The 22568-nt window shown below is 35.6% G+C and overlaps 1 pseudogene; it reads left to right on the top strand.

Moving 5' to 3' along the window:
- Window positions 1-11524, top strand: part of LOC130859209 (isthmin-2-like) — a 68522-nt pseudogene extending 56998 nt beyond the window's left edge.
- Window positions 11525-22568: the final 11044 nt, after the last annotated feature.

The following is a 22568-nucleotide window of genomic DNA, read 5'->3' as shown; positions in this document are numbered from 1 at the left end:
TGTTAATTTCTTTGGATACAGATACAGATATAAGGGATATACAGGTATTTATATATGGAAAGAGAGGAGAGACAGACAGACAGACAGACAAAAACACTGTGATAAGAATTAAGGAAAGGAGGACCACTAAAGTTATTTGAGTGAATAAAACACAACTATACTGAAGGAAGAAATATAATACAGCTCTATGTTATTTCTATTCACTTTTATAAGAAATATCTCAATTAAATGAATATGTATGGGAATGTTCGGTAAAAATATCACCATCCCTTAAAAATTGGTTAGAGTGTGCCTATAAAATGTGCCTGAAGGATAATTACAGTGAATTTTGAAAAGAAAGACTGATTATTAAATCCAGTTATGGTCAAGAGAAAATAACACTGGAAGAGGCATTTTACCTTGTTTGCTTTCAAGCAGAAAGTGTACTTGATGTACATCCAAAGAGGTGTCTAATTGGTTGTTATAAAATGGGGGACATAGTCAATAAGAATGATAAATATTTATAGTATTGAACAGAAATGGAATGGAAAACTACATTCATGGCACTGAGCCCTTTGACCATATTACAAAGAATATCTGTTTTGAAAAGAATTTTGAAACACCGTGACTTTAAAGAAAAATAGTTAGGGGAAGTATTTTATATTTACATATAAATTTCTATTAAACAATACCTTTTGTGTATTTTTTCATACTTTTATTTCAGCTTGTATTATTTTATTATACAGTAATTTATATAATGTGTGGGCATAGAAAATATAAATAATTAAAATAAAAATAAAGACCCATTTTATTGCTTTTTATTGCACGTAATAAATCTTATATATCATGAATATTTTTCCCTCTATTATAAATTCAAGACAGACTACAGGTCAAGACCCTGAGCTCTGAAGTCAGAAATTCTAGAATTAAATTTTGCTACTTACTACTTGTATGCTTTTGCTTACTCAACTTCTCTAAGATTTAATTGCCTTATAAATATGGTGAGATAATCAAAGTACCTGTCCCATAGCACCGATGTACAAACTAATGGGATTATGCCTAAAATACTTAGCACAATGCCTAGTATATACTAATGCTCATTATTTTTATCGTTTTAATGGCTACATATTATCTCATTACAATGTTATATTCGAATTTATTTAACCAATCCACTTGCATTGTCACTTAGGTTGCTTCCAAATTTTGTCATTATTACCAAAGCTACAATGAACACTTTTATCACAAATATTTATCATTTTTATTTTTTATGTACTCCTATGTATAGATGGAATTGCTGGTCAAAAGGCATGTCCATTTGTAGAGCTTTTTAGTCATTCACATATGATTCAGGAAAGAAAAAACAAGACAAAAGAAAAGGTCCCTCAGTTGTAGAAAGATATATGCCTGATAAAATTTTAACTCCATACTCAAGATAGGAGTAAGGGTAAAAGAAATTAAAGTCACAACATTATATCCTTCACTGATGCAACTTCGGTTAAAACAAACAACGTAGATTGCATGTAGGTGATTGGAATAAGACTTACAAAAGCCATGCATAATAGGTTAAAGGCTCAGAACATTCCACATTTGAGATAGCAGCCTGAAATAATTAACCCTGGCACCAGTTCTTTCAAGAAAACATTGACAGGCATTATCCAATGAAGAGAGAAGAAAACAGAAATATAAAACATGTCAATACCAAAGGAATGGGTATGCTGAAATCCTGTTAAGTCTATACACACACAGAACACCAAGTTATATATTCATTTGTAACTAGAAGAAATATTAACACAGATTATGACACACTCTTTTAGAGGACTAACATTTCAAAACAACGGATCAACCAGTTTCAGAAGAAAATGCTATAAATCCAAAATAAAATTAAATCTAATAGCATTTCGGCTATGTGTAAGCTCAGGAAGAGAAGGAAGAGAAGAAAGAGAAGAGTTGGAGGGTTAGTGAAGAAGTGTGGGCAATCAGTAGCCAAACAAGAATCAGGGGACTGGGGATATATCCCCTCCATTCACACACACTTCTCCATGTTATGAGTATCTACCCCATAACTGTGAAGTAATGTTGCCATGGAAAGTTCCAAGGCCCAGTGAAATTAAGAATTATACTGTAGAAAATTCATGACTGCAGAAAGCATAACAGTATATGAAATCACCTATGCAAAGCTTGCAACATAATGCATGATTCTCTTGGTCTAGGTCTGTGTGAAAATTGCAAAATTTTCAACACAAGAGAAACTAAAAATAAACTAATGAAAAACCTCTACAATGAAAGATGTATTTCTATATTCTTACTTTCAGATACTGTATATAGCTTTTTTCTTCTCTCTCTTTAGGTAAAAGATACTGAAATATTCAGTATTTAGTAAAGGTAGTTTTTAGAGCTACATAAAAGGTAATGAAAAACACATATATTTTTAGGGTTTATTGAAACAATGAAGCGGGGGAAGAAAATGGTTAAAAATACTACCTTGGTTTTTCTACAAGGTGCTCTAATACAGAGTTAGAAAATCAACTGTAGCTGGATGTGGACTAAATATACTCAAAATAGAGGACTCAAATTATCCTATGTGCCTGGAGGCCTTGTTCATTAAAGGCTACTACCTATTAAGCTCTAACTATTTGCTGTATAAACCTTATTTCAATGAATCCTTCCAACCACTCAATGAGGAGAATACTATTTTCCTACTGAGTTCGTGTATCTTGTTCAACATTACACAACTGGTAAGAGGCAGAACCAGGATTCAAACTTAGCACTCTTCTGTGATTTCAAATCCTGTTATTTGAAACACTCTACTATCTAACTTTGGGTTAGAGACAGCAGCTCAATTCCAGGGTAGAGCAGACTCATAAAAACTGGTTGCCTGTTTAAATTTCAGATTTGTATCTGGGATCAAAATAGGTTATATAACCTTGATATACATTACAGACATTACCCTCATTTACCAAACTTCCAGTTCAACTGAAAATTGTAAAGCCTAATAACTCAGCAAAGGGAATTGTACAAGAGATTTATCTATCTATTGCTTAAATAGACCTGATCTCTGTCTCATTTTAAACATCAATTAATTAATTATATAATAAATGCCATTAAAAGACTGGGATATAGAATACACATGAGAATGTGGACAATTAAAGTGGAGGATATGAAAGCAATGATAAGGACTAGGTGAAGACATTTTAAGGATTAATGATTAGAAAGAAAGAGTGAAATGTGAGGAGCAGGAGTAAAATAGGATACTGAGAAATGTTAAGACTATGTGGTTGCCAAGGAGACACCAAATCATGCTGTGGATGACCTAGCTAGGAGAAATATTCATAACAGAGAAAATGGTTTTGAGAGAGTTATAAAGACAATCACATCCTAAAGCAGCATATGGGGAAATAAGACAAACATTTGGTTTTTGAATGCCTGGTAACAAAGAAATGTTGGGAAAAAATAGCAATAGATTTAAGAATGCCAAGGTTGGAGAATTGTCTGTGTAAAGGAAGAAATACCAGAGAACAATAAATGCATTTTCAGTAAAGGGCACTGGAGGATAATTATTTAGCAGAGAATACAGAGTGACTGCTGGTGTCACTGAGCATCAGCAACCAGAAAAACAACCTCGGTGCTAACTTGCCCATAACAAAATTACTTTAAGTCCCGTGTAACTTACTTTCTCATTCGTGAGACCAGATTTGCAGAATCAACTTATTTATACCTATCGTTTAATACATTCTGCATTGTCAGCCACCAGGTGACTGCTGATGTTGCATTTGTAAAGCAACACCCAATCACTAGGAGTACTGTCACTATAGTTAAGAGAAGGTATGCCCAAAGCACATAGTACAAAGAAATGCATTTTTCTATAAAAACCTAACTGTTCATTTGGTTTATCTTTATGTATTACATGGCACCCAGCTCAATGTCTTGCATATACTACTTGCTTATGAGTTCCACTGAATGAAGCATTAATACTAACTACTCACTACTCATTATCAATGATAAAGTAGGGGTACTTTTAGAGCAAGATCTAAAGAAATAAAAATTGGGGGGAAGAGTTGGGATTTATATATGCAGAGAGAGAGAGAGACTATTTGACATTGTTTATATTTTCTCAATTTTTTTACTAAATTGATAAAACAAGTTTTAATGGAGCAAATTTTAGCCATTCTTCTCTCTTATTCTTCAAATAATAAGAAGCTTTAGGCCTTTACACAGCTCAAAAATTTTTTTAAAAAATGATGAAACTTTACTTGGTACAATTTGAGAATATTTTTGATGGTATCATCTTCTACACACAAATACCATCTCCACCAACTTGTGTCAACATAAGAAAGAATTGCCCTTTGCTTAATTTGACTATTACTTGGTAAATGTAAGAAGAACATGTACATGCTTACATACAAGGGAGTGGGTGTTCCAATAGAGCACCCCGCACTTCTCAGAAAGAATCATAAAAAATAAACCAAATTTTAAAGGAATACATGGAAATTCAATTGACTAGAAAATCATACTTAGTAAAGATATCACTGTGTTTAAAGGGAAAGAAATTTATTGAGAACAATATCCAATTTATACTTTAACAACTGCAAACTTTCACACTTCTTCCCCAAGCACCATTGTTACATATATTCTCACAGTGAAAGTAGTATTGTAGCTGGTTTATTTCCATCTTTAGGAACTACCATGGTATTTTGTTAAATCTGGTACTAAAAATGCCTCATGAAAAGCTCAAGTCCTTCTGTCTTCACAAGCAAAAAGCATTCCTTGCAAAAATAACCACATTTAATTCATTATAATAATGATGTTTCCTTTTTTTCCTCAATCTTTAAACAGCAGTACAATGCTCACTTTGTTTAAACAACAAGTTAATTGACATGTAATTTTAATTAAGATAAACTTTAGTAACTGATCTTTATCAGATCAAACTATTAACAGAAGAAGCTGCTGTTGCATGTAATGCATTTCTCCCTCTTTGTGGCCTTGTTTTGGAGATTAATTTTCAAATTTCTCCTCACTAATGCAATCAAACAGCTTCACCTTAAAAAGGCATATTTCAGTGAAACTGATCATTAAAAGGCATCATTCATCTATTTCATTAGCTCGATTTAGAGCAATATCAGAAATATTATTTTGACTTTCTATGAATACCTTTCTTTAAGGATAAGTTTAAAGAACTGTGTAATAAGTAGTGATATAAAGCATATAATACATTTTTAAATGTAGCTTTGGTCAAGCTTTCAAATGTTGGCCTGGATTTTAGTTTGATCTAAATGGTAAAAATTACTCTACGGTAAAACGTATTTCTATTTTATTTAAAATAAAAATGAATTCCTTGAGTTTTTAATTTGACAAGCGTTCTGGACTCTTCATGTGAAAAGAGCTAAATTGAAACAAATGACATTCAAATATTTTGATTCACTATTCAAGGGACTAGTGTTATACCTTACTGCTTTAATTTGAGAAATATCTTTCAATGTACAATATATTTTAGGTTATAGCTTGGTTAACCAATTGTTTTTTCTCTTTTTCCCTAGTAATCTCACAATAAAATGGCAATAGACTGGTTGGGGGCAGCATATGTGACCAGGAGATTTCTGGTACTCTTCAATTTATGTCAAACTACATTTATCTCTGCATTTTTCAGTCCTATTAATTAAAAGCATAAAGACTTATTCAGACTGCCACAACAATCACTGCAAAATTATTTGGCCTGTAGATATTTGAAGACCTTGTCTTGTGACCTTGTCAAATATAATGATTTTTGAAAAATGACACTCAAATCGGAAATGCTTTCCTTAATTATATTGGCCACTTGCAGTATGAGGTCATTATTTAACTATGTGTTAGTGTTTTGAATGAGAAGTGAGTGTGTATGGTTAGGTGGGCTTGCAAGAATGAGACTCTGAGAAGCCAGGAAGAGAGTATAAATAATCTACCATGCGTTAGAAAAATTGTATTTTTACTTATCAATTCTTTTACTCTAAAGTAATGCCAATATTACATTTATATAAGTAAAATGAATAGGCAGCTGCTGCAGTGCTGGAGTCTTTTTCTGCAGAATTGGAGGCGGCTTGAAGTTTCACACTGTCCAAGGTCTGAGCATGCTCAGTAGCAATCATCATAACTCATGGCCGCTTAAATGCAGCACAAAAAGTATTGTTGTTTGTTAATGGAAAAATACAAAACTTCTGAATTATCCCCATTGGCCTTGGGGTAAACTGACTTGTGTGTCAGGAGCAGTTCAACCCTGTGCCTTTTCTAGCACAATTGTACTCAGAGCTCTGACTTCCTTTTCAATGGTAAGAAGAGCTCCGAGGTGCTGCTGATTAGTGTTCCTAGTTGGTTTTTAAGCACCTGACAAGACATGGAGGGGCAACCTGGCTTCTCTTGGCAGCTAGAGTTTATGGTATCTTGTGCTATAATATTCATCACATACATCTTCATAGCGTTGTCACTTCTCAAGAATAAATACTCTAATTTTATGTTGACTAGAACATTGCCCTGCGAAGCTGGAAGTGCAGCCAAAATATCCTTGATCAGTGAGAGAGTATCATTCAGGTAGAACAGGAAAAAAGTGCTAGTTTATAGAAGAGAAGGTTTATTAATTCTCTATAGCAATGCCTCATTATCAAGTGGCCTCTTCTAAAATGCTGAGTTCTACAGAGCATTGAGAAGAACTAAATCATAATGACTCATATTTGGAGAACAACTTGCTTACATATTAGAATTTAATCAATTTGCATATGATAAATTGGCACAGCATTTATTTCAACCTCATCCTGCTACTGCACATAGCAGAAACTAGAACACCAAAACCTACACATGCCCCATGCTCTTGTGGATAGGGTTCTAGAAATCATGCTAACTACTTTCTGCCATTTAGAAAGAAGAAGTAAGGCTGGTGATTTGGCTATCGCTGCTGACAACTGTAGGCGAGGAGATGCTGGATTTTTCTGCATCTGTCACTAGCTGCATGATTGTCCAGAGGCAGTTGTGGTGTGAGCAAAAGTGGTTCCCTGATAATACAATCTCATTTGGGGCACTAAACTCATTATTTAGTTCTTAAACTCATTACTTACAATAGCAGCACCATGATTTTCAGTTTCCTGGTTGTGACAGAGGTAAGAGCTCTGCTGATTGATCAATCCACAAGTGGTCTTCTCATTCTTATTTGAAGGCCAGGCCTGAGCCCCCATATTCTACCTGTTCTAAAAATGCATATTTTATTTATTGTATTAAATCCTTTTCTGCCTAAAGTATCTTGAGTGGTTTTGTTTACTACAAGGCAATCTGGACAGAAGTTTTCTTGTTTTCCATAGGAAAATTCAAGATTGGATAATGAAAAGGGACTGTTGGGGATTTCAGCTTCTTTAATTATAGAATAGTTTATTGCAGACTGATTCCCCCTCCAAGAAGAATGAGAAGAGTTGGACAAAATGTAAAAATTTATCTGTGTGAAAGTAGTTCCAAATGAATATTGATGACATAAGACAACAATAATAATAAGGTACTTTAGAGTTTAAAATATCCAGAGAAATAAAATGTATGACAATTGCACATGAGTCAGGAGGGGATACAAGTGGAATTAAAGTGTTCTAAGTTTCTTGCATTTCCAGGAAGTGGTAAAAGGATGTATGCAGGTTGCAATCACTAGCAAAACCACAAAAAGGCCAATAAAAAAATGTGCAACTGTAAAACAACTATATCCCAATTTAAAAAAAAATGTATAACCAACAATCTAATAGAGGTAATATGAAATTTAAAAATAGTTGATTAATCCAGGTAAAGGAAAGAAAGAAAAGAAAAAGGAACATAAAACAGTTTGGACAAATATAAAACAAATAATAAGATGGTAGATTAAAACCTCAAAATAAATGAATTACAGTAAATGGAAACAGACAAAACAGATCAAAATTGTCAGACTGGAAAAAGAACAAAATTCAATTCAATGTTGCATACAAATTGCTTATGACTTAAAAGAACATAAAAAGACCAAAAGGAAAGAGAATGGAAAAAAGATACACCGTGTGAACACTAGCCAAAAGAAAGTTGATGGAAGTGTTCTATTATAAGACAAAAGAGGTTTTAAGCCATTATCATAAAAAGAGGAATATTTCATAATTATAAAATAGCCAAATCAACCAAGAACGTGGGATCATTCTGAATGTGTTTGGCATAACCTTGAATATGTAAAGCAAAAATTGGTATAATTAAAAGAAGACTTAGATAATCACAATGGGAGGCTTCAACACACAGCCCTCGGAAATTAATACAACAAGCTAACAAAAAATCAGTAGGAAAGAGATGATTTAAAAACACAAATTAAAAGTTGATCTAGTAGATATATATAAAACAATGATGAGCAATTGCAGACTACACATTATTTTTAAGTGTAAATGGGATATTTGGTAAAATAAAAGAGTATAGTCTCTGACCAGGTAGAGGGAATTTTTTTTAAAAAGCTAGAAGTCAATAACAAAACTATAATGTAAAAAAATACTACAATGTTTACAAATGAAATAATACTCTGCTAAATAACCTATGGGTCAAGAAGGAAATCATAATGGAAAATAGAAATTAAGACTAACTAGATGAGAATTAAAATATGACATTATATTTATGAGATGGAGCTGAAGTCATGCTTAGAGAGAAAGTTATTGCCTTAAATACATATATTAGCAAAGAATCTCACCTTCTATATCAGAAAAATAGGAAAAGAATGCCAAACAAAACTCAAAGAAAGTAGTACAAATAGTAAGAAAAAAATAGAAAAAAATTGACATAATAGAAAACAATTATTTTCTATTTCAACAAAGGTGAAAGTTGGTTTTTCAAAGTGACTTTAAAAATGATAGTCTTGGGACTTCCACAGTGGTTGGGAATCCACCTACTAATGCAGGGGACAGGGGTTCGATTGCTGGTCTGGGAAGATGCCACATGCCACAGAGCAACTAAGCCTGTGTGCCACAACTACTGAGCCTGTGCTCTAGAGCCTGTGAGCCACAACTACTGAGCCCCCATGCTGCAACTACTGGAGCCTGCGTGCCTAGAGCTCATGCTCTGCAACCAGAGAAGCCACCACAATGAGAAGCCTGTGCACAACGAGGAGTAGCCTCTGCTCATCACAACTAGAGAAAGCCTGCAAGGGCAATGAAGACCCAACACAGCCAAAAATAAATAAAATAAAATTTTTTTAATTAAAAAAAAAATGATAGAGCCTTGCTCCTTGGTACATATCCCCAAAAAACAAAAACACTAATTTGAAAACATACATGCACCCCAATATTCATAGCAGTATTATTTACCATTGCCAAGATATGGAAGCAACCTAAGTGTCTATCAACAGATGAATGGATAAAGAAGATGGGGTGTGTGTGCACATACATATATAAAATGGAATACTACTCAGCCATTAAAAAGAACAGAATTTTGCCATTTGCAGCAACATGGATGGACTTGGAGGGCATTACGCTAAGTGAAATAAGTCAGATAAAGACAAGTACTGTATGATATCACTTATATGTGGAATCAAAAAAAATACAACAAACTAGTGAATAAAACAAAAAAGAAGCAGATGAACAGATACAGAGAATAAACTAGTGGCTACCATTGGGGAGATGGGAGGAGGGGCAATATAGAAGTTCAGGTTTAAGACGTACAAACTATTATGTATAAAATAAGCTACAAGGATATATTGTACAACACAAGGAAAATAGCCATATTTTATAACAACAATAAAAGGAATATAAACTTAAATTGTGAATCACTATAGTGTATACCTGTAACATATAATATTGTACATCAACTATACTTCAACAAAAAAATAAAACGTAATAACCAACCCAGAGAAGCAATGTTCACTAATGTTATGAGAGGTATTTATCAACAAGTATAAATCATCAACTATTATAATTATTGCTGTTTAGAGTTAATAAAGAAGTGTTTTCCTTTTTCTCTTATATTGAGACTAGAGAAGCTAGATGAAAAAAGAAAAACAATTCTTGTACAGTCAAGAAATCAAGAAGATAATGTTGTGTGCTCTGTTTACCCAGATAAGAGGACACACATGATCTGGAGTATACTCACCGAAACTCTGCCCTACTGAAGCCAAGAGAAGGCCTTTGTTATGCCACTGGAGTAGAATAATTTGGGTTTGTGTTTTGCTCTACGCACACCTCAACAGTTCCAAGGGGGCAGTCAAACCCTTAATATCTTAAAGGGCACAGAGTGGAAGCTGCTTGGATTCTACAGCTCTTCCTGACTCTTGTCATTGCCTACACTCACTGAAGAGGTGTGTGCATGTGGCCTGGAAGCAAATGGGATAGCTGGAGTAACTTCTAGGGCAACAAAAGGGAAGAGGAAAAGTTTTCTCAATATTGGAAAGGGGTCAGGATTTAGAAGGTCCAGTGAGATACAGAATCTGGCAAGAGAAGGGGGAGTCTATGCAGTGGACCCAGATAGGTTGGATGATTTGCCCCCAGTCCTTTCAGAGATTCCTCAACACCAGGCACGGACTAGAAGCAGTGGAGAAGCAGAATCTAAAAGGACCACGCTAGCTGGATAATGGCCTTTTCTCTATTATCCAGTGAGAGCCAATGAGCAATGACCAGAGCTATGATCTTCACTATGCTTTGGCGCCATTTAAGATCCTGAACCTTCGTACAATGCTTGAGACAGGAGAGCACTAATAAATATTTAGTTTTAATTCCTGCCAGGAGCCTGGGTTCAGTGGGACCTCAGGAAGCTGGGAGCAGGGCTGGTTGTCCCCCAGGGACTGGGCCTTCAAGGAGCCTGATAGCTACGACTATGAGCTTCAAGAGGAGTGGAGCCCCTGGTCTCCCTGCAGTGGGAATTGCGGCAGCGGCAGCCAATGGAGGACTCGGCCGTGAGGCTACGCCTGCACTGCCACCAAGTCCCGTGCCTGCGACCTGCCCCCCTGTCCTGGCGCTGAGGACGAGGACCCCTTGGGTGTCCCCAGTGAGGGGTGGCAGCCCCTGGCCCACAATGCAACGGACATGCTCAGCCCAGATGTGGACAGCTGTGAGAAGTGGCTGAACTGCAAGAGTGACTTCCTAGCCAAGTACCTGCGCCAGGTGCTGTGGGACCTGCCCAGCTGCGCGTGTGCGTACCCGCTGGAGGCCGTGTCCAGTGCCGTGAGCCTGCGGGACAAGCACCAGGGCCGCAGCTTCCGGTGGAGGGACGCCAGCGGCCCGCGCGAGCTTCTGGACGTGTACCAGCCCACGTTGCCCTTCTGTCTGCGCTCGCTGCTGTCGGGGGAGAGCAGCACGCTGGCCGCCCAGCACCGCTGCTAAGATGCGGGCAGCCCGCTGCTGACCCGAGGCAAGGGTGCCGGCGCGCCCGACCTCGTCAGCGCCGACGTCTCGCCTGAGATGCACTTCAAGGTGGACACGCTGCCCTGGACCCTGTGCAAGGGTACTGGAGCCGCTACCACGCAGTGCGGCCCCCTAACAATGGCCGCGCCTGTGCAGACAGCCCTCCCGAGGAGGAGTACCTGGCCCAGTTGCAGGAGGCCAAGGAGTACTGATGAGCGGCTGCCGTGCTGGAGAGCGTTCCTGGCAGGCCCCCTCACCCTGCCTCTGCCCAGACCTGGGGAGGCTGGCCTGGGGCCTCGCGCCCTCTGCCTTTGAACCTGAGGCGGGAAGGTGAGCATCCCAGGTGTCGGTGTGAAGTCGGGGAGAAGGTTGAAGGGTGGGGGTCGGGCACAGGGTGAGAGGAGGGTGCTCACCGCCCCCCCCCCCCCCCCCCCCCCCCCCGCCCCAAGGCCGCCTGGGGCAGCCGGGAAAGGTGTGTCTGTGGGGGCCCTCACCTCCTGCCCTTTGGGGAGGGGGGATGCTGTTCCAGCCTGGCCACCCAGTTTTCTCCTTCTCCTTTGGAGCTGCGTGCCTCTGCCCTGGCTCTGTGCGCAGGTGTGAGCCGGGCTCCCCACACACACCCTGATTCCTGGGACCTGCCATGAGTCACTCCGAGCCACAGCCCTGAGGGCCAGTCCTTTCCTCCCGCCCCCTGGGCCAGCAGCCCTCCTTAGCTCTTAGTGGTCGCACGTGGCCACCCCTGCTGGGAGGGTTATGCTCAGCCCCGAGCTGCCTGTCCGTGGACACAACTTAGTCTGGGGATGAAGGCCAGCACTGGGACCATAAGTGGATAGACAGGCGGAGGCAGCTAAGACAAGGCAGGGTCCAGGTGGAGAAAGGATTAACCAATTCTGGTCCCTTTCTTTGTCCAGCTCACCTCTGTTCTGTCCGGATTGTAGGAATGGGTGGGGGTGGGACATCACACCGCCCTGAATGAGCACAGCAGCCAGGCTTGAGGTTTGTTCAGAATTAGCCCAGAAGGATGTGTCATGTGCAGGGTGAACTGGTAAATCAGCTCTGCCAGGCGTGTGGTGGGGGGACAGCCCCAATTTGTAGCATCTGAGCAATTTCTGTGGTGTTAACATTCCCACTATGGCCCACTTCAAGTTCCCAGGGTGATGTTGCTGAATGCCCTGAGCTCAGGGTTGGGAAGAGATGCATATGGTCAGCTCTCCCAGCAGCCCTCCTGCCTCTTCCTGCTTCCCCTCAGCCCCCATCTCCCCCTCCCCTCAGCAACCACACTTCCTTGCCTTCCATGGGGTTGAAATGCTGTCCCAACTGTCACTGTTCACAGAAGCCTTTTCTGAAAGGCAGGGGACTTCAGTCCTAGCCACTAGACAGCAGCCCTGAAGCTCTATGGGAACCTCAGCAATAAAGCACTTTATTTTCAAAAAAAAAAAAGTATGATGAGCTTTTACTTAGATTTGTGGTTAATTTAAAGAAAATAAAGTTGTTCAATAGTTTTTATCAAAAAAATTTATTTTAAATAATAGAACCTTGGGAAGGCTGATAAAAAAGAAATATGAAAGGTACAAATTACCAATATTATTAACAAAAAATACATGTAAAATAATTAAGATATCATAAACAACTTAATACCAATAAATCTGGAAATTTAGAAGAGCAAGAAAACAATCTGGAAAAACACAACATATTAAAAACACATCTAAGTAGAAATAAAAATCTAAATACACTTAATAAATAAATTTAATTTCTTTTTTTAAAATAAATTTGATTTCTAATTGAACAACTTGCCACAAAGAAAACACCAGTGCTAAGTGGCATCACTGGCAAATTCCTTCAATACTTTTTTTAAAGAAAGAATACCAAACTTATGCAAATTCACCCAGAGATAGAAAAGAAGGAAATTTCCCAAACTGATTTTATAGGCCCAAATAAACTTGATAAGAATATTACAATAAAGAAAAGTTATAGATCATTTGCTCTCATAAACATAGATGTTGGACAACCGAACATGAAACACGAAAGTAAAGTATTAACAAACCAAGTCCAACAACACAGAACATAGAACAAACCCAGCTGAATTTATTCCCGGAATTCAGGATTGGTAGAACATTCAAAAATAAACAAATCTCCTTACCATATTAATATAATAGAAAAATCATACGATTATCTCAATAGATATTGTAGCAGATAGAATAATGTCCCCCTCCCCTGAGGATGTCCACACCCAATCTGCAAAACCTATGAATATGTTACTTTACATGGCAAGACAACTTTGCAGATGTGATTAGGTTAGGAGCTTGAGATGGGGAGATTAACCTGGAATACCAGCTGTATCCATTCTAATACCATGAGTCCTTAAAAGTGAAGAACCTCTCCCAGCTTTGGTCAGAGAGATGCAATGTGAGAAAGATTGAACCCTCACCCCCACCCCACCTGCCTCCACCCATACTGGCTTTAAAGATTGAGGAAGGAGGCCAAAAAATGCAGCAACATCTAGAAGCTGGAAATAGTCCTCAGCTTATAACCAGCAAAAAAAAATATGGGGACCTGTGTTATACAACCACAACGAGAACTGACTCTGCCAATACCTGGAATGAGCAAGGGGACTGATTCTCCCCTACAACCTCTAGTAATGGAGGCAGGTCTGCGGACACTCTGATTTTAACTCATGCCAGGCTTCTGACTTACAAAAGTGTAAAATAATAAATTTGTTCTGTGTTTAAGCTACTAAATTTGTGGGAATTTGTTTCGGCAGCAATAGAAAACTAATACAAAGATAAAAAATCTTTTGATAGATTTCAATACCCATTCATAATTTTTAATATTATTTGCAAAATAACAATATAAGTAATCTTTTTAATTTGATGAGGGATGTCTACAAAAAACATATATTTTATAAACATCATAGTTAATAGTAAAATATTGAAAGTATTCTCCCTGGGATAAGGAATGAGACAAAGCTGTATAATATGACTCATATCCAACAGAGTTCTGGAGGTCCTAGCCAGTAACAAAACTGAGCAAAAGAAGTAAAATTTATAAGGACTGGAAATAAAGAATAAAACACATAAAATTACTGCAAATGCAAAATTCTAAGAGAATCTAAGGGAAATTACCAGAATTAAAAATTGAAGGTTTTTTATATTATCCATTTCATTGGATGCAAGGTCACATAAAAATTAACTAAATTTTTATATATCAACAACAAAATATTAGAAGACAAAATTTTTTTTTAAATTATACCATTTATGAGAGGAAAACATCAATACCTACAAATTATCTCATGCAAGATATACAATATCTCTTCACATAAAACTATACAAAATTATTGAAATGTGTCAAATAAGACCTAGTTGAAGTTGTTGGTTTTTCCTAAAGTGATCTATAAACTCGATGAAAATATAATTTAGTATACTAATTCCAAATTGCATATGAATATGTATAGGTTCAAGGACAAAAAAATACAATTTTAAAGAAAAACTGTTTTGAGTGTGTACTCTACTAATTATCAAAATTTAAATTAAAGATATAGTAATTAAGACAGTGTGCTCTTATCACAAGAATAGATAAATAGACCAACAGAATAAAATAGAGAATACAGAAACAGAATCACAGATATTAGATCCTTGAATTATGATGAAAGTGATACTCAGATCAATTGAAAAGGGAAAGTGTTTTCAATGAATGGTACTTAGTGAATAGGAAATTCATGGTTTAAAAAAAAGCCTTTTATATCATACCATCAACGCTAATTTTGGGTATAACTGTACATCTACATATAAAACCTAATCAAAAGACTTCTGGAAATTAACATGGAAAAATGCCTTACAACCTTATATTGGGGACAGCCAGGCTGAAGAATTGTCCTTCAGAATACGCTCTCTGGCTACAGTGTAAATAAATTAGAAATCAATAAATTAAGATATCTAGGATATTAAACAACACAGTATTTTGAATTTAAATGACAATTATAATCACAAAAGAAATTAGAAAATACTTTAAAGATAATAAAAATGCAACATGAAAAATGGTGAGATGCAAATAAAGCACTATTTAGAGAGGATTTCAATTTGTTTATATTAGAAATAAATGTCCAGAGTGGTTAAGACTGTATACTCCCAACACAGGGGTCACGGGTTTGATAGCTGGTCAGGGAACTAAGATCCCACGTGCCGCATGGTGCAGCCAAAAAGAAGAAAATTACGAGGTAGTCTAAGAAGGAAGAAAATAAGACTTATAACCAAGAGAAATATTACTCAAAAGTAAAGGAAAGCAGAAATAAGATAGATGATGAAACTAGGAATGAATGGGTCTAACTTAAAATGGCAAAAATGTTAATGTTCAAGTATTTAAAGAAAAACACGAACAGAGTGAAGAGAAAAATGGAAGAGTCAAAAACAACGGAACATCTCTTTGCATCTGAAATATAAATTATCAGTAATGTAACCGTAAATTATAATTATCAGTAATTATATTAAATATAAATGAATTTTTACAATGCAGACATTGGCAAAATTAATTTTTAAAATTGTTTCAAATATATGCTATCTATATGAGAAACATTTTATATTCAAAGATACAAAAAGTTTGAAATATGAGTATGTAAATAAAACCCTCTACAAACTTCTAACAATTCAAGTCCAAAAACATATAAAAAGGATTATACACTAGGCACAAGTGTGATTAATCTCACAAAATACAACATTGGTTCAACATATGAAAATCAAACAATAATAATAAACCACTTTAATACAATAAAGGACAACAACCACATGATCATCTCAATTGATGAAGAAAAAGCTTTTGACAAAACCCAATGCTCTTTAATGATAAAAATACTCAACAAACCAAGAAGAGATGGAACTTTCTGAACCTGAAAAAGGATATCCATGAAAAACCCACAGCTAGCATCTCACTTACTAGTGAAAGACTGAAATATTTACTTCTAAAATCAGGAACATGAAAAGGATGTACACTTTCACTGATATTCAGCATTGTACTGAAGTTTCTAGTCAGGGAAATTAGCAAGAAAAAGTAATGACATCCATATTAAAAAGGAAGAAGTAAAACTATATCTATTTGCAGATGACGCAGTTTTAAATATAGAAAATCACAGGAATTTTTAAAAAAACTATCAGAGCTAATAAATGAGTTCAGCAAGTGTGCAGAAAACAAGATCCATTATATTTCTATAAATTATCAACAAACAATCCAAAAATATAATTAAGAAAACAGTTCCATTTATAATAATATCAAAAAGAATAAGAAATAAATTTAACAAAAGTGTAAGACCTGTACACTAAAAATAACATAGAAAAATTAATAAAAACCTAAATAAACGTAAACATCCTGGGATCATGGATTGGAAGACAATATTGTTATAACAGCAATATTTCCAAACTAATCTATAGATTGAACACAGTCCCTATCATTGAGACTCCTATTTCCCAATTTCAAAAGTTGTTACAAACTTATAGTAATCAGGACAGTGTAGTGTTGGCATAAGGATGGACATATAGATTCCAGAAATCAACCCTCACATTTTTGGTCAATTGATTTTCAAAGAATATACCAAAGACAATTCAATGGCAAAGGAATGATTTTCAGGAAATGGTACTGGGACAACTGGTTACCAATATGTAAAAGAATAAAGTTCGACCTGTACAACATACCATATAAAAAATTAACTCAAAATGAATCAAACACCTAAATGTTCTGGCTGCTTTAATTTAGCAAAATGTCCTTGAGGTTTATCTTGGTTGTTGGATGTATCAGTATTCTGTCCCATTAATTGTGCAGTAGTACTCTAGTGAAGAACTATAGCCCACATTCACTAGTTTATGAACATGTGGATAGTTTCCAATTTTCAGCTTTTATGAATTATGCTGCTATGAACATGAAAATAAACATTTATGTGTGGACACGTTTTCATTTTTCTCGGGGAGATAGCTGCGAGTGGAATGCCTAGGTCATATATAAGTGCACATGAAATTTTTTAAAAGCTGACAAACTCTTTTCCAAAGCAGGTATACAATTTTATACTTTTACCAGCACTGCATGAGTGTTCCAGTTTCTTCATATCCACACCGACACTTGATATTTCTAGTCTTTGTGATTATATCCTTTCTAGTGTGTATGTAGTGGTATTTCATGTTTTGAATTGCATTTTCCTGATGGCTAATGATATTAAGCATCTTTTTATGTTCTTAGTAGTCATTACCATATATTCTGTGGTAAAGTATCTATTCAAATATTTAGTCTTTTGAGGGGGTAAGATAGGTTTATCTTATTATTGAGTTCTCAGAGTTCTTTATAATTTTTATACACAAGAATATTTACAGGACATATAATTGTGGTTTTGTAAACTCAGGAGCTTCCCAGGTGAAATCTGAAATTGGTCCTTGTACATGGAGGGACAGAGTAAAAGAAGAGGCACACTACTCCAGATTGCTAGGTGGCAGGATTAATAAGCAAGGGAACTTACTGTCTTGTAGGCACTGGCTTGCCAGAATCTTTACTGGGTTCAGTCACATGTACCAACCAGATGGTCTCAACAAAATATTGCTCTCTCAAGGCTGCACACTTGAAAATGGCTCCCATGGTGCAAACAGTGGGCAGAAAATATATCCCAAGGATGGGGGGTGGTGGTGAGGAGCCTCTGATTGCCTGGGTCAAGTTCAATGGGCCATTGGCTGTCGGGCCCTCTTGATGATCATCTCCAACAACAACTTAGAAGTATTTCCTCCCAGTCCCTGGCTTGTATTTTCTTTCTTAATGGAATCTTTTCCAGAGTAAAAGCTTTTAATTTTGGTAATATCATTGTTTTTTCATCTAGTATCACAGTTTTGGTGACATACCTAAGAATTCTTTGCTTAATCAGAAGTCACAAAGATCTTTCTCCTGTTTCTTTCTAGTTTTGTAATTTTGTCTCATATTTATATCTCTGATCCATTTTGAATCAACTTTTGATATGCTTTCTTTTTTTAGGGTCACACAGAACATTAACCAAGATAGACACTATGCTTGGACATAAAAGAAGCCTCAAAACATGTAAGAGAATTAAAATCAAACAAGATATGTTTTCTACCACAAATGGAGTTAAATTAGTATCTTTCAGATCATTTCTGTGTGCAAATTAGACGGTCACAATGTATGTTGAACTAAATGATAATGAAAACATAACGTCAAAATTTCTTGTAATGCAGGTAATGCTGTATCTATAGAGAATTTTATAGTTTTAATGCTTATTTTTGGATACAAGAAAACCTGGACTCATTGATATAAACTTCTATCCTAGAAAACTAACAAAAAGTAGCAAATTAAAAATAATGAAAGAAGAAGAAAGAAAATTACCAAGATAAGAGCAGAAATAAACAAAATGGAAAAGAGAAAAATGGTTGAGAAAAGCAATGAAACTAAGAGATAGCTATTTGAAAATCATTAAAATTTATAAGCCTTGGCTGTATGTAGACTTATAAAGAAAAAAAATGAAAGAAGTTATCAATAACAAGAATAAAAGCAGCGGCATCAATAAATGATACAAAATGATCCTAAAGATAAAAAAAGGATAATAAATATCTCGATGAATAAAATCTGACAACAATTTACATAAAATGAGCAAATTCTTCAAAACACACAAATTATCCCCGAACAAGAAGAAACAGGAAAGTTCAATGGTACTATATCTATTAAGAAAATTGAATTTGTTACAAAAAAACTTTCCCACAAAGAAAACTTGAGACTATATCACTTCAGTGGTAAATTTTATCAAACATTTAAGGGAGAAATAACACTAATTATATACATATATATATTTCTCCCCAAATGTATATGAGGAGAAAAGAAAAAAAAATCATCCCCAGTTACTTAGAAGTTCAGAAATACCTGATGAAAAAAAAAGCAAAGATTTTACAAAAAAGAAAACTACTGACCAATATCCCTCTTGACTATAAATGCAAAAGTCCTTTAAGATATATTTGCAAAACTATTCTAATATATATAATGTATATGTATATAATGGCAAATCAAGATTTATGACAGGGTTATACATTGGTTTAACATACAAAATTTATGTAATTCATCATACATTTAGAATAATGGATAATAATGGAAAAAACAATATTTTTATCTCAGAGAAAAAACATTTAACAATATTCAAATACAAATTTATGATAAAAACTCTCAACAAAGTAGTAATAGAAGGGCACTTCTTCAATCTTAGAGAAGGCAAATATAAAAAAAATTATAGCTAACATTATAGGCAAACTTTAAAACTTGAATTATCCCCCTAAGATCAGAGAAAAATGCAAAGATACCCTCTCTCATCAGTTCTGTTTAACATTGTACTGGAGGAGCTAGCCATTGTGGCAAGAAAAGAAAAAAAAAAAATAGGCATACAGTTTAGAAAAAGAGTTGTCTTTGCGGACATTATTGTTTACATAGAAAACCCTACTAAATGTACCAAACAGCTTCTTGAATTTATAAGCGAGTTTAGAAAATTCATGGAATGCAAGATTACTCTAAAAAATTGTGTTTTTCTATGTATAAGCAAAGTGTTCTCAGAATTTAAAATAAAAAACCAGTACCATTTACAATAGCTTCAGGAAACATAAGTAATTTAGAGATAAATTTAAAGACATATATGTGAAACTTGTCCATAAAAACAACAAATTTAAAAGAGTAGACACTATAAGAATTATGCTATCAGACTACAATGGAATTAAACCAGAAATTTATAACAGAAAGATTACTCCAAAAATACTTGGAAAATGTCCAAATATTTGTAGATTAAACAACAGACCAAAATAACTCACGAGTCAAATGAAAGCCTTGGGAGACATTTTAAAATATTTTGTAGTAAGTGAAAATGGAAATACAACCTATTGAAATTTGTGGGGAACAGTCGAAGCAGTGCTTAGAAGAAAATTTATAGCATTAAATGCATATATTGGGCTGCCCTGGTGGCTCAGTGGTTAAGAATCTGCCTGCCAGTGCAGGGGGTACGGGTTTGAGCCCTGATCCCCTGGTCCAGGAAGATCGCACATGCTGCAAAGCAACTAAGTCCATGCGCCACAACTACTGAGTCTGCGCTCTAGAGCCTGCAAGCCACAACTACTGAGCCCATGCGCTGCAATTGCTGAAGCCCACGCGCCTAGAGCCTGTGCTCTGCAACAGGAGAGGCTACCACAATGAGAAGCCCGCGCACCACAACGAAGAGTAGCCCCCGCTTGCCACACTTAGAGAAAGCCCGTGCGCAGCAACCAAGACCCAATACAGCCAAAAATAAAATAAAATAATTTTTAAAATGCATATATTAATAATAAAGTTATTATTAATAATAAAAACCAGTGCAGAAATCAATGAAATTGAAATCAATGAAAACAGGAAAATAATTGAGAAAATCAACAAAATCAAAAGTTGGTTTTTGAAAAGTTCAATAAAATTGATAACCCCCTAGCCATACTAATCAAGAAAAAGAGAGAAGATATAAATTATTAATATGAGAAATGAAAGAGGTGCCGGTGCCTTTGCTACTTATCCCACAGACATTAAAGGGAAATAAAGGAATATTACTAACAACTCTATGCCCACATATCGATTACAAAGATGCAAAGGACCAATTCTTCGTAAGACACAATCTATCAAAACCCACACAAAGAGAATCTGAATAGGCTTATATCTGTTAAATACAGCGAATAAACAATGAACAATCTTCCAAAACAGACAGCAAAAGGCTCAAAATGTTTCACTAGTGAATTTCAAATATCTGAAAAAACAAATGACACTAATTTTATTCAATCTGTTCCCCAAAATAGAAGCAGAGGGAACACTTCCTAACATTCTATCAGGTAAACATAACTTTTAACACTAAAACCAGACAAAGAAATTACAGGAAATGAAGAACTACAGCTAATATCTTTCATGAACATAGATGCAAAACTCTTCAACAAGATATTAGCAAATTAAATCCACAATGTGTAAAAATAATTACACACCATGACCAAGTAGAATTTATTCCAGGTATGCAACACTGTTTTAACATTAAAAGATCAAGCAATTTCACCTGTCACATCAAGAGGATTTATAAAAAAGGTCATATGATCTTATCAATAGTTGCAGGAAAATCATTTGATAAAATCAAATTCCCATTCATGATTAAAACTCTCACCAAACTTAGAGGGAAACTTTCTCAACTTGATAATGAACATCTACAAACAATCTACAGCTAACATCATTTTTAAAGGTGAGAAATTAGATGCTTCCCCCCTAAGATTGGGAAAATGGTAAAATTGTCCCCTCTCACCTCTCCTGTTCAACATCAAATTGGAAGGCCTAGTTAATGCAATAAGACAATAAAAGCAAATAAAAGGTATACAGATTTAGAAAGCAGAAATGAAACTCCTTGTTTGCAGGTGACATGATTGTACATGTATAAATTCCAAAGGATGGACTGAAAAAATTTAGAAAAGGTCTTATAGAAATGTACTTTTGGTTAGCAGGGGAACATGTCTCTCACAGACCAAAACTTTTTAATGAAGTCCAACTTATCAGTTTTTCTTTATAAGAGTTTATAACTAGGTTGCAGGATACATGGTTAATATACAAAAGTCAATTTCTTCCTTAAACACAGCAATGAGCAATTTACATTTGAAATTAGAGACATAATATGATTTACATTAACACCAAGAAAATAAAATCACTTAGGTATAAATCTAACAAATTATGTGTAAGATCTGTATGAGAAAAGCTGAAAAAACTCTCATTAAGGAAATCAAAGAAGACATAAATAAATGGACTGTCAAGATACCAGTTCTTACCAACTTGATCTATAGATTCAATGTAATTACAGTCAAAATCCCAACAAGTTACTTCACACATATGGACAAAGTTATCCAAAAGATTATATGAAAAGGAAAGAAACCCAGAAGAGCCAATTTAAGTTTGAAAAACAATGTTGGAGGACTGATACTACCTGACATCAAGACTTATTATAAAGCTACAGTAATCAAGACATGGTAGTATTGGCAAAGAAGCGGACAAATAGACCAATGGAACAGAACAGAGAGCCCCAGAATAGACTCACACAAATATATTCAATTGATTTTTGATGAAGAGGTAAAAGCAAATAAATGGAGAATATATAACAAATGGTGCTAGAACAACTGTACATTCACTGGCAAAAAATGAATCTAGACACAGACCTTGTACCCTTTACAATAAAATGAATCATACACCTTGCTATAAACTGAA

This window comes from Hippopotamus amphibius, chromosome 8 (genome assembly GCF_030028045.1).
Source record: "Hippopotamus amphibius kiboko isolate mHipAmp2 chromosome 8, mHipAmp2.hap2, whole genome shotgun sequence".
Classification (NCBI taxonomy): domain Eukaryota; kingdom Metazoa; phylum Chordata; class Mammalia; order Artiodactyla; family Hippopotamidae; genus Hippopotamus; species Hippopotamus amphibius.
This window is presented reverse-complemented; position numbering and strand designations above follow the sequence as displayed.